This window comes from Triturus cristatus, chromosome 3_2, assembly GCF_964204655.1.
Source record: "Triturus cristatus chromosome 3_2, aTriCri1.1, whole genome shotgun sequence".
NCBI lineage: Eukaryota > Metazoa > Chordata > Amphibia > Caudata > Salamandridae > Triturus > Triturus cristatus.
The window spans coordinates 792,334,646-792,351,031 of NC_140584.1; positions in this window are offsets into that span (position 1 = coordinate 792,334,646).

Genomic DNA, 16,386 nt, shown 5'->3' on the forward strand with positions numbered 1-16,386 from the left:
GTACTCTAATCATTCAGTCAGTACCCAAGTACTCATGCAGTGAGCTAGGCCTTAGCACATGGACTGCTTCAAACGCTTATCCACGATGTGTGCAGTCCTCTTAACCATCTACACAGTTGTCTTTCACACCTTCAATTCCCCAGTCAGTATTCATACACTTCTAGCAAACACTCTGTTACACACCCAGTCTCATTATAGTACTGTAAGCATTCAGTCAGTTAGCATGTAGTCTTTTAGTGAGGTAGGCTTCCGGGCATGAACTGCTTCAAAGTAGAATGCACTATGCATGTAGTGTTTTAACCATCGTCACACTTGTGGTTCAGAGCTAGAGATTCTTAGTCAGTTTTATATAAAATGTGTTTGTACAGTAATGGAATAGTAAAAATGTGAAAGTTATTAATATACATTTATTTGTGATTCTTTTTTACAGGTACTGTTTTTCAACATTAAAATAGAGAAATCATGGCAGAAAAAAAAGAAAAAGAAAAGAAACTCAGAAAGGCGCAGGAGCAGGAGTGTCTCTCATCCATCGGCATTCTTCTTGTGCAAGATTGTTCGGATGAAGGGTACTTAGGTGCTTCATCATACTTGCCGTGCCGCACGAGTATTTCTTGTTAGGATCCCCTCGCGACAGCACTCTTTTGCAAATCTTGCACGTGACCAAGGTGGCATTGGTCTTTGTTTGCCCCTCGGGAAAAGTAAAAAATTTCCACACCACTGAAGGAAAACGTTGTGGGCGTGGTGCCTCCTCCAAAAATTCATCCTTAGATTTGGTGAATATTTTTAAGCGACAACATTTACAGTTTTTGTAAGTTAAACTTATAAAATTTTGTTAGCCATAAGCATTTTATATATGTGTGATTTGTATCTTGTGGTATTTTACTGAGAATAGCATGTTGTTGTTTTTTTAACAATCTTTCTGATTGTTTTTTTTTTGGCCCTCTGTTAAGTGATGAGTATGATTGAAATCACTATTTCTAGTGAAATTCAATATATTCTGAGAACAGCAAAAAAGGCAAACAAATTACTTTGTGGAAATTATGCTGTGTTGTGTTGTAAAAAATGTATTATTACTCGTTATAATTTTTTTTTCTTTTCTTTCACAGATCCAAATTTTAAAATAAGCAATTTATATGAATTTAGATTGCAATGAAAATCTGAAATAAATGTATACCATTTTTTATTCCTATTATTGTGAAGGTAAGTTTAACTAAGTCTCAATATGCAGACTGAGGAGGTCTGCAAGAAGCTACAAAGTTGAAAGACGTTTCTAAAAACACTCTGTTTATACCTATGTAGTTTTGATATCTGACCATAATCAGATATCATGTGACCTGCAAAAATAGAGATTTGAGGGGTTCATAATATTTCCCATTGTACCTATTAAAGGACCGCAATCATGTCAATCATTCTTCTTTGAACATCTTTGCAGACAAAACTCTGTGCTTACCTTCTATCATTCTCAAGGAATTTTAAAACCGGAAATATGTCACTTTTTGTAACATAGTTATTGCTCAAGACACTCTTTTATATTTACAAAGAGAGGAAAAGGCACTCTGTGCACTTTTTATACTCCATGTAAATACAACCTCATTATGCACACCACTTTGCGTTGAAAGGGTGTTCTATAAGTGTTGTTGTGCATGATTGCACTGAATACTCATAGAACAAGACACATGTCTAGATTTATCAGAAATCATAAATCTCGATATGTGTGTGAATGCTGCACCATTCTAAAATTGGTGTAGGAAAGCACAATAAGGAGAATTGTTTTCATTTCTCCACATTTTTATATCTTCAATGCATGCTGAAATGTTCAGCATACATTGAAGGAAAAAAATGCATTTTCTCATTGTTTTTGTGCAGGAAGGTGTGTCTTCCTGCAGAAAAACAAACAGCACATGACACAGATATCCTTGAACTATGGTGCAAGGGTGCCTGTGTCACCACATGGCTGCAGTTTAAGCAGCCGTGCAGAGAGAAGCATAGATTTGCAACATATTTATGTACATATGTTGCAGCCCTGTGCTTCGGAAGTACTACAGCACACTGCAGTTAAAGAGGTTACTGTGTGATGCTGCAGCACTTCCTCATAGTTCTGCACTTATACATTCACCATATGCTACTAATGCATTCATTCAGTCAATTACGTACTACACATACATTCATCTAAACTTTCACACACTAACAAAGAAATGTAGCTCTTTTTTTAAACCAGGAAAGGTAGTTCTTAGAAGAACTTTTTTTGTTCTTCTTTCTTCTTTTATATTTTTGTTTTGGTTTTTCTAACAATTTTGTGATTTTTTGGACTTTTCTGGAAAAACAAAAAACAAGACAGGAGGAACCAAACAATGAACTTCAGGGAACAAAAAAAAAAACTAGCAATTGTGACTTTCTTGCCGGCGGCAGATCAGATCGATCGACTGCTCACCACAGCACAAAGTCGCATTGCACTTAGTGCAGAGCACTTTTAAAAATTGAAATTGAGGATGGATGTCCAAATTTTGGGCTGATGGATGCACTCTTGAAGTGCTCGGCTGCGATGAGGTGGAAGGCGCAGGAGCAGGAGTGTTTCTCATCCGTCGGCATTCTTCTCGTGCAAGATTGTTCGGATGGAGGGTCCTCAGGTGCTTCATCATACTTGCCGTGCCGCACGAGTATTTCTTGTTAGGATCCCCTCGCGACAGCACTCTTGCAAATCTTGCACATGACCAAGGTGGCATTGGTCTTCGTTTGCCCCTCTGGAAAAGTAAAAAATTTCCACACCACAGATGAAAAACATGGTGTGCGTGGTGTCTCCTCCAAAAATTCATCCTCAGATGTATGAGGAGATGCAGGTGATGCCTGCTGCCCTGAAGCCATTTTTGGTTGAAAGTGAAATCTTAGTCCCAAAAATCTTCTTCTCTGCAGAGATGCTCCTCCAAAGAAGGTGAAAGAAGAATGATTGAATTGGGTGGGGTCTTTCAATAGTTAGAACAGGAAGTGTATTGAACCAATCAAATCTCTTTTTTTGCAGGTCTCATGGGATCCGCGCACCCTGCGCTTACGCATCACGCACCCAGCGCGCATCCGCGAAATTGAATAAAAAAAAATATAGGATTAGATGTAAAAAATATATTATTTTTAAGACTAGTTTAGAGTTTGTCTTCAATTACTATTCACATGAAATACATATATATGTCTTTTTAAATGTTAAATATTTCGTGGGACCCGCACACCTACTGCGTCATAGACGCAGATGACGCATCGCGGAAGCGCGTAATCGTTGTGTTACGTACATAGAACGTGTCGCATATAGGCTGGGAGTCACGTCCCGGTCGCATTGCGATTGCGCACTAAACACATACCCAACACATACCATGCGCGGATGCTATCGCGTAGGGATCGAGAACGGTGCGCATAGGGTGCGCGGATCCAAAAAACATGGAAAAAATATATAAAATAAATTTTTAAACATATAGTTAAAAAATATTTTGAAAAATATAAAAATATATGTTTGAAAAACCCAATAAAAACAAATAATATTTTTTAATTTTTAAAAGAATTAATTGAAAAAATAAGTTTAAAAAATGGTGATAAAAACATAATTTAATGAAATTGACACACTGAATTTGAAAAATGTAGAAATCCAATGAAAATCATTAAACATGATATCTTTAGAGATAAGTTATAGATAGGAATTAGCATTTAAAAACTTTTGAAATTCACTGAAAAAATCATAGGTTTCATGCACGTTATAGTTAGGAATTGGCATTTAAAAAACCTTTGAAATTCACTGAAAAAACCAAAGGTTTCAGGGGCGTTATAGTTAGGAATTAGCATTTAAAAAACCTTAGAAATTCACTGAAATATATTATAGTTAGCTGGACATTTCCCACGTACATTTGAGATGTCATGAGTGATGTCATCAGTGATGTCACTGACCATGTCATGAGTGATGTAATATGTGACGTCATCAGCAGTGCATTGTGGGGGCGTGAGTTATAGTTAGCTGAACTAACTATAACAGGGGAATTTCTAGGGTTTTGTATGAGGGAAATGTCCAGCTAACTATAACGCCCCAGAAACATATGGTCTTTTCAGTGAATATATATATATATATATATATATATATATATATATGAACACAAACAACCAACTTCCACAGAATGATCCATGGAGGAAGACACGGACTCGAGGCAGGTAAGATACGGCATCTGTTTTATTTGATCAGATCAGCCTCAATCCCAAAATTAAAAAATAAGACACGTTTCGGCTTGCTAGAAGCCTTTGTCAATCTGGTTGGCGCCATGTTAGCAGCAATCTTTATAGCCCATCCCAATTAAGGCATCAATAGACATAGAGAGCATACTGAGAGTCCCGAAATCACAATACACACATTGCAGTGAATATACTCAATTTCTATATGTTATTTTCAGCAATCTAACAAGTAAAAAAATCATTCAGTGATATCTCAATTGCATCGTGCAAATATATAACCAGTTTGATTTACATACATAGGAAAATATTATAATAAACAAGCCCTCTGCCCTGGTTGGAAACAGGGTTACATATGCGTTGCGCAGCAAAACCCCCATTATGTATCGCCTGGGAAATAAAAAGCAAAATGTATTGCGTTTTTTAAAAAGATTCATGCTGTTGAGTTTTCCCCACAAAATAATCAATTAACAGTACCATTTAACCCAACAAAATTGTCGACTCTGTGAAGGGATCCGCCAGCTGATGGCCTCTGAACTCTGTTACAAGAACAAAGTTCACTTTAGCCCAGTCTTTGCAGTCTCCGATACAAAATAAAATAAATCACGGAAGGCATTGGGACAGGAAAATAGCAGCTGCTTCCCTGGGAGCTCAACTAAACACTTAGTGTGAATACCTGACTAAAGTGTCAGCTTCCCAGCGCGTGCTTCGCCCTCAATGGGACTACCATTCCCAAGATGCAACATGCCGACACTGAAATTGGCGGAGTTTCACCGGCAAAGGACCAAAATTAGCGTTCGTGTTTTTGAAGAGCTTACAAACTCGACAGGTTACTGAAGTTGCATAGCAATGCCATGTAAATACTCCAAAAAAAGGGGGGAACCAAGTCTCAATGTCCTGATTAATCAGTAGCATGTAAAACTGGAATCAAACCAGGCACAAGTTCGAGGTTGAGGGAGACTGATGAACAAAAATTGAATTCGCCAAACAAACCCCACCGCATCGGCATAGGCCATCCGCAGTGCCCAGTCACCAGGTGGCACCGGTCTTCTGGGCAAGGCATTTCTTGCTTGGGAAACGTCGATCCCGCGCTGGCAGTCACAAGATCCGCCCGCTACGGTCCCTGGTCACCTTCTGCAGTCATCCTCGTTCCTCTGTCCGGCTACCACACTGGGAGCTCCCCTCTAGTACTCCCGTACTCCTCCAGAAACATGTGGTCAAAGGGGAGAGCCACAAACGACTGGTGTTCCGTGTGAAGCGTGCTGACCGATCACGCTGAAATGGATGAACACAAACAACCAACTTCCACAGAATGATCCATGGAGGAAGACACGGACTCGAGGCAGGTCAGATACGGCATCTGTTTTATTTGATCAGATCAGCCTCAATCCCAAAATGAAAAAATAAGACGCGTTTCGGCTTGCTAGAAGCCTTTGTCAATCTGGTTGGCGCCATGTTAGCAGCAATCTTTATAGCCCATCCCAATTAAGGCATCAATAGACATAGAGAGCATACTGAGAGTCCCGAAATCACAATACACACATTGCAGTGAATATACTCGATTTCTATATGTTATTTTCAGCAATCTAACAAGTAAAAAAATCATTCAGTGATATCTCAATTGCATCGTGCAAATATATAACCAGTTTGATTTACATACATACGAAAATAATATAATAAACAAGCCCTCTGCCCTGGTTGGAAACAGGGTTACATATGCGTTGCGCAGCCAAACCCCCATTACGTATCGCCTGGGAAATAAAAAGCAAAATGTATTGCGTTTTTTAAAAAGATTCATGCTGTTGAGTTTTCCCCACAAAATAATCAATTAACAGTACCATTTAACCCAACAAAATTGTCGACTCTGTGAAGGGATCCGCCAGCTGATGGCCTCTGAACTCTGTTACAAGAACAAAGTTCACTTTAGCCCAGTCTTTGCAGTCTCCGATACAAAATAAAATAAATCACGGAAGGCATTGGGACAGGAAAATAGCAGCTGCTTCCCTGGGAGCTCAACTAAACACTTAGTGTGAATACCTGACTAAAGTGTCAGCTTCCCAGCACGTGCTTCGCCCTCAATGGGACTACCATTCCCAAGATGCAACATGCCGACACTGAAATTGGCGGAGTTTCACTGGCAAAGGACCAAAATTAGCGTTCGTGTTTTTGAAGAGCTTACAAACTCGACAGGTTACTGAAGTTGCATAGCAATGCCATGTAAATACTCCAAAAAAAGGGGGGAACCAAGTCTCAATGTCCTGATTAATCAGTAGCATGTAAAACTGGAATCAAACCAGGCACAAGTTCGAGGTTGAGGGAGACTGATGAACAAAAATTGAATTCGCCAAACATACCCCACCGCATCGGCATAGGCCATCCGCAGTGCCCAGTCACCAGGTGGCACCGGTCTTCTGGGCAAGGCATTTCTTGCTTGGGAAACGTCGATCCCGCGCTGGCAGTCACAAGATCCGCCCCGCTACGGTTCCTGGTCTCCTTCTGCAGTCATCCTCGTTCCTCTGTCCGGCTACCACACTGGGAGCTCCCCTCTAGTACTCCCGTACTCCTCCAGAAACATGTGGTCAAAGGGGTGAGCCACAAACGACTGGTGTTCCGTGTGAAGCGTGCTGACCGATCACACTGAAATGGATGAACACAAACAACCAACTTCCACAGAATGATCCATGGAGGAAGACACGGACTCGAGGCAGGTAAGATACGGCATCTGTTTTATTTGATCAGATCAGCCTCAATCCCAAAATTAAAAAATAAGACGCGTTATATATATATATATATATCCACAAAAAAGTTTGCCCTGAAGCAAGGACGCAACTTCCCAGCCTGGCCGAGAAGGATGCCTCACCATGGAGTCAAAATGGGGCCGCAGAGGTTTGAACATTCATGACCTTTAGGCGCAGCTGAGTTATGGAAAAAGAAAACTGGGGATTTCATTCCGAAACCCACTGTGGTATTTTATTCGTTTAAAAGAAAGGATACTGTTACCTAAACTGAACCCACATGGGGAATATTTTGCTTGGACTCAAAACTACAGGTACCAGCATGCTGCAATTGTGACTCACATGAGAAGCCCACGTGGGCTTTATATATATATGCATGCAGTTAATGGCGCCTACCTTGCATTTCAGTTTGCCAGTGTCATCCTCTGAAGAAAGAGCCTGGGGGCTCTGAAACGCGTCAGGAACTTGCAAATGTTTGGAGCTGAAATGCCGGTTTTCAACAATAAAGGCTTTCGAAAAGCAACTCAGCTGGGAAGTTGCGTCCTTGCTTCAGGACAAACTTTTATACATATATATATATATCCAAAACACAGTATTCCACCTGGGGCCAGCCGAACTCGCAGCGGGTGCAACCGGGAAGTGGTGGTGGAAACCACTTATTACACAGCAAAAACAAGGAGTTCATGGGACTCCCAAGGTCCGGTGCACTCACGGGGTATGTGTCGGCTATAAAACATCCGTAGACGCGTTTCTGGCTCTTGCCGTCATCAGTGCGGAAAAGCCATCAATAAAAACATCCCTCGCCTGCCGCTGTTAGAACGAAAACTCTGTGAGTGTCCAACATATGATGAAGCACTCTAGCTTTGTATAAGCCACAACCTGAATAGGTCAACAGAGTCCGTAAGCGGCGGTTCAGCAGCCCAAATTGAATCCAAAACACAGTATTCCACCTGGGGCCAGCCGAACTCGCGGCGGGTGCAACCGGGAAGTGGTGGTGGAAACTACTTATTACACAGCAAAAACAAGGAGTTCATGGTACTCCCAAGGTCCGGTGCACTCACGGGGTATGTGTCGGCTATAAAACATCCGCAGACGTGTTTCTGGCTCTTGCCATCATCAGTGCGGAAAAGCCATCAATAAAAACATCCCTCGCCTGCCGCTGTTAGAACGAAAACTCTGTGAGTGTCTCACATATGGTGAAGCACTCTAGCTTTGTATAAGCCACAACCTGAATAGGTCAACAGAGTCTGTAAGCGGCGGTTCAGCAGCCCAAATTGAATCCAAAACACAGTATTCCACCTGGGGCCAGCCGAACTAGCGGCGGGTGCAACCGGGAAGTGGTGGTGGAAACCACTTATTACACAGCAAAAACAAGGAGTTCATGGTACTCCCAAGGTCCGGTGCACTCACAGGGTATGTGTCGGCTATAAAACATCCGCAGACGCCTTTCTGGCTCTTGCCGTCATCAGTGCAGAAAAGCCGTCAATAAAAACATCCCCTCGCCTGCCGCTGTTAGAACGAAAACTCTGTGAGTGTCCCACATATGGTGAAGCACTCTAGCTTTGTATAAGCCACAACCTGAATAGGTCAACAGAGTCCGTAAGCGACGGTTCAGCAGCCCAAATTGCATCCAAAACACAGTATTCCACCTGGGGCCAGCCGAACTCACGGCGGGTGCAACCCGGAAGTGGTGGTGGAAACCACTTATAACACAGCAAAAACAAGGAGTTCATGGTACTCCCAAGGTCCGGTGCACTCACGGGGTATGTGTCGGCTATAAAACATTTGCAGACGCGTTTCTGGCTCTTGCCGTCATCAGTGCGGAAAAGCCGTCAATAAAAACATCCCCTCGCCTGCCGCTGTTAGAACGAAAACTCTGTGATTGTCCCACATATGGTGAAGCACTCTAGCTTTGTATAAGCCACAACCTGAATAGGTCAACAGAGTCCGTAAGCGGCAGTTCAGCAGCCCATATATATTCAGCAGCCTATATATATATTACCTACGGGCGGTCGCCAGTAGGTAGATATAGTTAGGACCTATTTTCCATTGGAAATCTGCAACATTCTATTTGGAATAACTTTGGCGCCGATTGACGAATCTTCGCTAAATTTTTAAAACTTTTGGCCTGCTGCGGTCTGCTCCTATCCTGAAAGTTTCACGGTGATTCGTCGAGCAGGGGCCGAGAAAAAAGGGGGTTCCCAAAACGCATTTTTTCCATGCTATTTCCCATAGGACCTTTAGCCGCAGCTACAGCCCGACTGCTGAACGGAATTACCCCAAATTTGGCAAAGAGGTAGTCCTTAGTTCAGACTCATGCCTTTTTTCTTAAACGGTGTAAATCCACTCAGTAGTTCCAGAGAAAATTACAGTTAAAAGTACATATATATCTATGGCCTCGGAGGATCCGCGCACCCTCCTGATCACGAGCTGAATTTTAATTGGCTGCCAACACTCTGAATCAGGAAGTGTTGGCAGCCATCTTGTGCCTCGGTAGAACCGAGGCATAAGAAACCCCCCCAAAAAACATCGCAAAACGCGAAAAGGGGGCAGGGTAGAAACACCCTCATCCCCTAGGTCTGCTCAGGGGGTCCCACAAGGACCCCCTAGGCCCAAAAAATAATTAATATTTTTTTTTAAATGGGAGGATGCGCGCATCCTGCCGATAGAAAAAAAAAATCAGCACGGGCTCCCGCGTTAAATATGCTAATTTGCCCCCTGGGGGGCCAAATCCCAGGGGCATAATGAAGCAAGCATCCGCATACAAATGGAACATGGTGACCAGTACAGGGTTGTTTGCTCTCCCCCATGCCCCAGTGACACAGTCAGGAGTGAGACCCTCATTAATGACGCACCCAGTAATGACACACCCGGTAGTGATACATCTAGGAGTGATAACCTCAGGAGAGACACAGAGGACTGACAAACTTAAGAATGACACGCCCAGGAGTGACACGCTTTGGAGTGTAAGTACAGGGGACCCTGTCCCTGCAGGCTAGACTCAATAAGATGTGGCCTAACGGCTAGAGCGTACAACCTCGAAGCTTGGTAACCAGGTTCGAGTCTCTGCGGCTCAACCTCTTGTGATTCTGGGCAAATCACTTAATCTCCCCACACCTAACAAAACATGGATGTGCCCGTCTGGAACAGCTGGTGCTCGTGTAAAGCGCCCTGATACCTCCGGGTTGAGTTCGAGCTATATAAACCTACAAGACGGTTCTGCGGATTTCACACGCCCTCACACGTGCACTCACTGTCACGGGCCTCAGAGATGCTCTCGTGCTCGTGGGGGATGCACTCTCCCCCTCCATATGTAGCCCTCGCTCCGAGAAGATTCACACACTTCCTGCTGGTTGGTGAAGAGTGAGACACAAGCTCTCACGTGACAAAGTCGGGGTATAGCACCCAACAAGCGCATCTTGGGTTTAAACAAGCATCGTCATACAAATAGAACACGGTGACCAGTACGGGGTTGTTTGCTCTACCCCACGCTTCAGTGACACACTCAGGAGTAACACCCTCAGTAATGACACACCCAGTAATGACACACCCGGTAGTGATACATCCATGAGTGATAACCTCAGGAGAGACATACAGGACTGACAAACTTAAGAGTGACACACTCTGGAGTGTAAGTACATGGGCCCCTGTCCCTGCAGGCTGGACTCATTAAGATGTGGCCTAACGGTTAGAGCGTACAACCTCGAAGCTGGGTATCCAGGTTCGAGTCCCTGCGGCTCAACCTAGTGTGATTCTGGGCAAATCACTTCATCTCCCCACGCCTAAAAAACATGGATGTGCCCATCTGGAACAGCTGGTGCCCATGTAAAGCGCCATGATACCTCCGGGTCGAGTTCGAGCTGTATAAAACTGCAAGACAAAAAACACGGCTCTGCGGATCTACACGCCCTCACACATGCACTCACTGTCACGTGCCTCAGAGGTACTCTCGTGCTCGTGGGGGATACACTCTCTCCATAAGTGCCTCTCTCTCCCAGGAAAATTCACGCACTTCCTGCTGGTTGGCGAAGAGTGAGACACAAGCTCTCACGTGACAAGGTCGGGGTATAGCGCCCACCAATCGCCTCTCTGGTTTAAACAAGCATCGGCATACAAATAGAACATGGTGACCAGTACGGGGTTGTTTGCTCTCCCCCACACCCCAGTGATACACTCAGGAGTGACACCCTCAGTAATGACACACCCAGTAGTGATACATCCAGGAGTGATAACCTCAGGAGAGACACACAGGACTGACACACTTAAGAGTGACACGCCCAGGAGTGCAATGCAAAAAAAAAATGAAACTGCCTCAGGGGATGGGGTCCCCGGGGCCATAAGTGGCAAGGCAGCCCCCCTCCAAAATATTTTTTTTTTTTAAAAAGGGCCATGCCCCGGGGAATGGGGTCCCCGGGACAAATTATGGCCTTGGGAGGGGGGCCTTGCGGCCCCCTTCCCAATTTTTTTTTAAAACTAATTGGGGGAAGGCCCTGGGGGATGGGGTCCCCAGGGCCAATAAATTAGAAAAAGAAGGGGGGCACACAGCCCCCCTTCTAAAAAAAAAAAAAGAAACGGGATTGGGCAGAGGCCACGACCCCTCCTTGCACCACTCTGCAAACGCGCCCCCTGGTGCGTTTTCAGAGGGGGAACAAATTCTCCTTGAATACTAGGGGCCCTGGGGGCCAACTAGCCCACCGGGAACCTCCAGTATGCGCCAGGGGGCTGCGTTGCAGAGAGGTGTAATGAGACCATGCCCCTTTTTACACCTCTCTGCAACGCAGCTACGTGGTGCTTACTGGAGGTACCTCGTGGGCTAGTTGGCCACCAGGGGAGCTCAGGATTCAAGGGGACTTAATCCCCCAACTTAAAACACGCCACGGGGCTCGTTTGCACAGTGGTGAAGGTAGGGGGCGGGGCCTGAGGTGATATGTGTGCAAACACGCCCTGTGGCACATTTTAAGTTGGGTGAAAATGGTGTAAATCCGTTCACTAGTTCCTGAGAAAATTAGGATTAAAAGTACATATATATCTATGACCTCGGAGGATCTGCGCACCCTTTGTGCACCCTAAGCGCACCCTCTGCGCACCATGCACGCATGCTCCCGATCACGTGCTGAATGCTATTTGGCTGTCAAGTGTCTGTGAACATTCGAAACCAGGAACTGTTGGCAGCCATTTTGTGCCTCGGGAGAATCGAGGCTGAAGAAGTAAGGGAAATAAGTGTTTGAAAGATATAAAGGGGGTAGGGAAGAAATACTATGACCCTCTAGAGTTGCTTAGGGGTCCAAGAAGAACTCCCAGGGCCCTTTTTTTTTGCGTGGATCCGGACGTAAAAAAAAAAAAACGAAGCACGGCCTTCCGCGCTTCCTTAATAATTAGCCCCCGGGGGGGGGGCAAATCCCGGGGGCAAAATGCGTAAAAAATTATTGGGGGTCCCCAAGCCCCAGGGACCACCACCCCTGGGGCTTTATTGATTGAGGGAGGGGGGCTGTGTGGCCCCTCTCCAGGAGCCCTAGAGGGCCCTGCGGACCGCCACCCCCCAGGGCCGGCTCCTACAGTGTCCTGGGGTGCCCACCCAAGGACACTGTTGTTTGCAATGAGAGGGCAGGAGTCTCCCGCCCTCCCATAGCAAACTTTGTTTGGATTTTGAAAGAGAGAGCAGGGAAACCTGCTCTCTCTTTTCAAAATCCAAACCATATTGCTTTTCCACACGGAGAGCTGCAGGTCAGCAGCTCCCCATGCGGAAAAGCAATGCCGGCTCTCGAAGGACACAAGAAGCCGGCTGGGACTGTGGGGGTGTTAGGGCTCCCCCCACGGTCCCCAGCAGTTTTTTATAAACTCGGGGGATGGGGTCCCCGGAGATAATAAAAATTAGTGATAGGGGCTATTTTTTTTTTATGGTAAAATTAGGAGTCGCGCATCTTAACGCGTTGGGTGCATGATTTCTCTTGCGTAGGGTGCGTGGTTCCTAGCGCGTTGGGTGCGTGGGATTCGCGCACCCACCGCATCAAACACGCACATGATGTTTTGCGGAAGCGTGCGAGCGTTGCGTAACATACTTCGTACGTGTCACGTATAGGTTTGGAGTCGCGTACCGGTCGCATAGCATTCGTGCACGAAAATATGTACCCAACGCATACCGTACGCGGATCCTACACTACAATCGTAAAATGGCGACTATGTTCCACGCAGGGATCGAGAAAGGTGCACTGTGCATAGGGTGCGCGAATCCCCAAAAAACTTGTTAAAAAAATAATAACAAAGTATTAAAAATGTGGTTTACAAAATATAAAAAATAGTTTAAAAAAAATTACAAATATTTTTTAAAAAATTAATTAACAAATAATATTTTTTAATTTTTAAAAGAAATAAGTGAAAAAAAACTTTAAAAAATTGTGAAAAACTATACAAAAAAGATTTCAAGTAATTGTCACATTGAAAAATAAAGATTTAGGGCCCGAGTCACAGAACAAACTTAAGACAAAATCCTAAACTTAGTACCATTTTGGTATTCACAGAATGCACTTACTACTTCTGGTATTCACAGAATGAACTTACTACTTTTGCGATTCACAGAATAAACTTACTACTTTTGCTATTCACAGAATGGATTTACGACTCCTAACTTTACGTCCGCACTCGGGCCAGAAATTCCGGCCCGGGGGCGGAGCTTCCGGCCCGGAGGCGGGGCTTCCGGGCCGGAGGCGGAGCTTCTGGCCCAGAGGTGGGGATTCCGGCCAGTGGCGGATCTCGCGGACGTAAAGTTAGGAGTCGTAAATCCATTTTGTCTTAAGTTTGTTCTGTGAATAAGGGCCCAAAGAAATTCTATAAAAATCATTAAAAATCATAGGTTTTAAGATACGTTATAGATAGGAATTAGCATTTAAAAAACCTTTGAAATTCACTTAAAAAACAATAGGTTTCAGGTATGTTATAGTTAGGAATTAGTAGTTAAAAAACCTTTGAAATTCACTGAAAAAACCATAGGTTTCAGGCACGTTATAGTTAGGAATTAGCATTTAAAAAACCTTAGAAATTCACTGAAAAAACTATAGGTTTCAGGGACGTTATAGTTAGCTGGACATTTCCCTCATACAAAACCATTGAAAATCATGTACTTGCCATATTTGCTGCCAGGTAAACTGCTGACTCTAGGACACCAGAGGTTCATATACCTGGGGAAAGGGATGCATCACTTTGCCCAAGTTTCAAAGCTCTGTTTTTAATATAAAAGCAGGGCCTTCGGTGGTCATATCACTAAAAATAGAAGATTTGAAAAAAATATTATTGTCTACGGGTGCTTGTGGAAGATAATTTCTATGGACTGGAATCTAGAGAATGCTAAAGTGATTCTGGTATTTTACTGACCTCTGCTGGTCGTTTTCTATCAAGAAAGTTAAATAAAGGCAGTTGCCAGAAAATTTAAAAAAGAAAATCCCTCAGCAGAAAGCAATTCTGGTATTTTACTGACATCTGCTGGTCGTTTTCTATCAAGACAGGTAAATAGAGGCAGTTGAACAGAAAAATAGTCCCTAAGCGGAAGCAGACTAGTCCTAGGGCGGATCTCCAGAGCCCACAAAGTGCATACACATATAAGTATATACTAAAGTATATACTAAAATATATATACTAAGTGTATATACAAGAGGTCTCGAATGCTTGACTTAAAAAGAGGATATGGACAGTTTCAGTCAAAGGATGCTCTCAAGGCAGGATTGTGCCCAATGAAGATGGTTGCGTAATAGCAGAGCTCCGGTTCCAGGCAGAACTAAAGTGCGGTTTTTGGCCTGTATGAGAATTCATCCAACTTGGAAAAGTCTGCCAATGCGTTCATGATGCTTTTGTGAAGTTCAGGTGAATCTGACAAGGGGTTTGTTAATGGAGACATGCAGCTTGTCAAGCCGGTGCATCTGTCCCTCGCTGCGTTACTAAAACACACATCAAAATAGCGCCCACATTTCCTCATAGCTTTGTGAATCTGCATACCGAATCGTACTCCCTAGCCAAATTTAATACTCTGCTCCCTAACAGGAAAATTCTAAACTTCGCTGCCTTTAAACCTTTACATTTCAGACAGTATTGATACTGGGTGCCTTTGGAAAATGCCGACATTTCAAGTTCTCCTCAAAATGGCAGGTGCAAGCGGTTTTGAAGTTTTTTTATAAGCCTCACTAAAGTGTTTTCGATTTTCTGAGTCGCTATTACTATGAGAGCTGTGAATTTGCATTTTATAAAAGTTGGCAGGAAGACAGAGTCTGATAGAGTACTGATGGCAGTGCGTGGAGATGTAAAATGACTGATAAGCCACAGTAACAAGGCTCTACAAGATGTGACAAAAGTGAAGGATAACAGTGGCTTTCTGGGCCTAAGTGTATTACTTGAGTGTATTTATGAGTTTCTGTCATCGCTCAGATCACTTCTAGCTACGTCACTCTGAGGTGCTTCTCGCTTCATGCTTTGTGCTTCTAACACTCCAGGGTCACTGTTGAGGATAATGGTGAGAATACACGAAACGTAAGAGCCACAGGGTAGTAAATTCTACACAGTAATAATGTTCTCAGCTGTTGTCTGTGTTAGAGGCCTGCATGTACATACATAGTCTTACAAATATCTACAGATGTCTGTAAAGGAACCATTCAACTAGCCTAACCGTGAGCCAATGTCTTGCATGTTTTAAAGGCTAAAGTGTCCAATATAATCTCCTGTCTTTCAATCTAAGGGGCATATGTACAAGCCCCTATTCCCATCACAACATCACTATTACCGACGTGGTGGCGAGAGGGGCTGAGCCTTATTTACAAGGCAAACACAAGAAAATGATGGATGGATCACTGAAACTTTTCAGACACTCACCCCCAGTCACAGATCTGGGTGAATCCATCATCATTCTGTAGCTCAGTTCAGACACAGCTAGATGCAAATCAGTCTTGACCCTGTTCCTCTTGGGAACAGTCCAGACCGAACTGCCAAGCCAGGCCTTCCATGGACCGGAAACAAGCGTTTTGGGACCCCTTTCGGGGTAACACCCCTTATCAGCCAGACTAGCCTGAATCCAGAAGCAAAGTGAGCATGGGACCCATGTCTGGGCATACCCTGCCAACTTAGGGGGAACAAAGAAAACACAAGGAAATGATGGATGGTGCGCTGAAACTTTTCAGACACTCACCCCCAGTCCCAGATCTAGGTTGAACCCATCATCATTCTTTAGCTCACTTAGCCACCCCAGTTCAAACACTGCTATATGCAAATCAGTCTTAACCCTGTGCCTCAAGGGAACAGTCCAGACCGAACTGCCAAGCCATGTCTTCCCTTGACCGGAAACAAGCGTCCTGGGACCCTTTTCGGGGTAGTACCCCTCATCAGCCAGGCTAGCTTGAATCCAGAAGCAAAGTGAGCATGGGACCCATGTCTGGGCATACCCTGCCAACTTAGGGGGAACAAAGAAAACACAAGG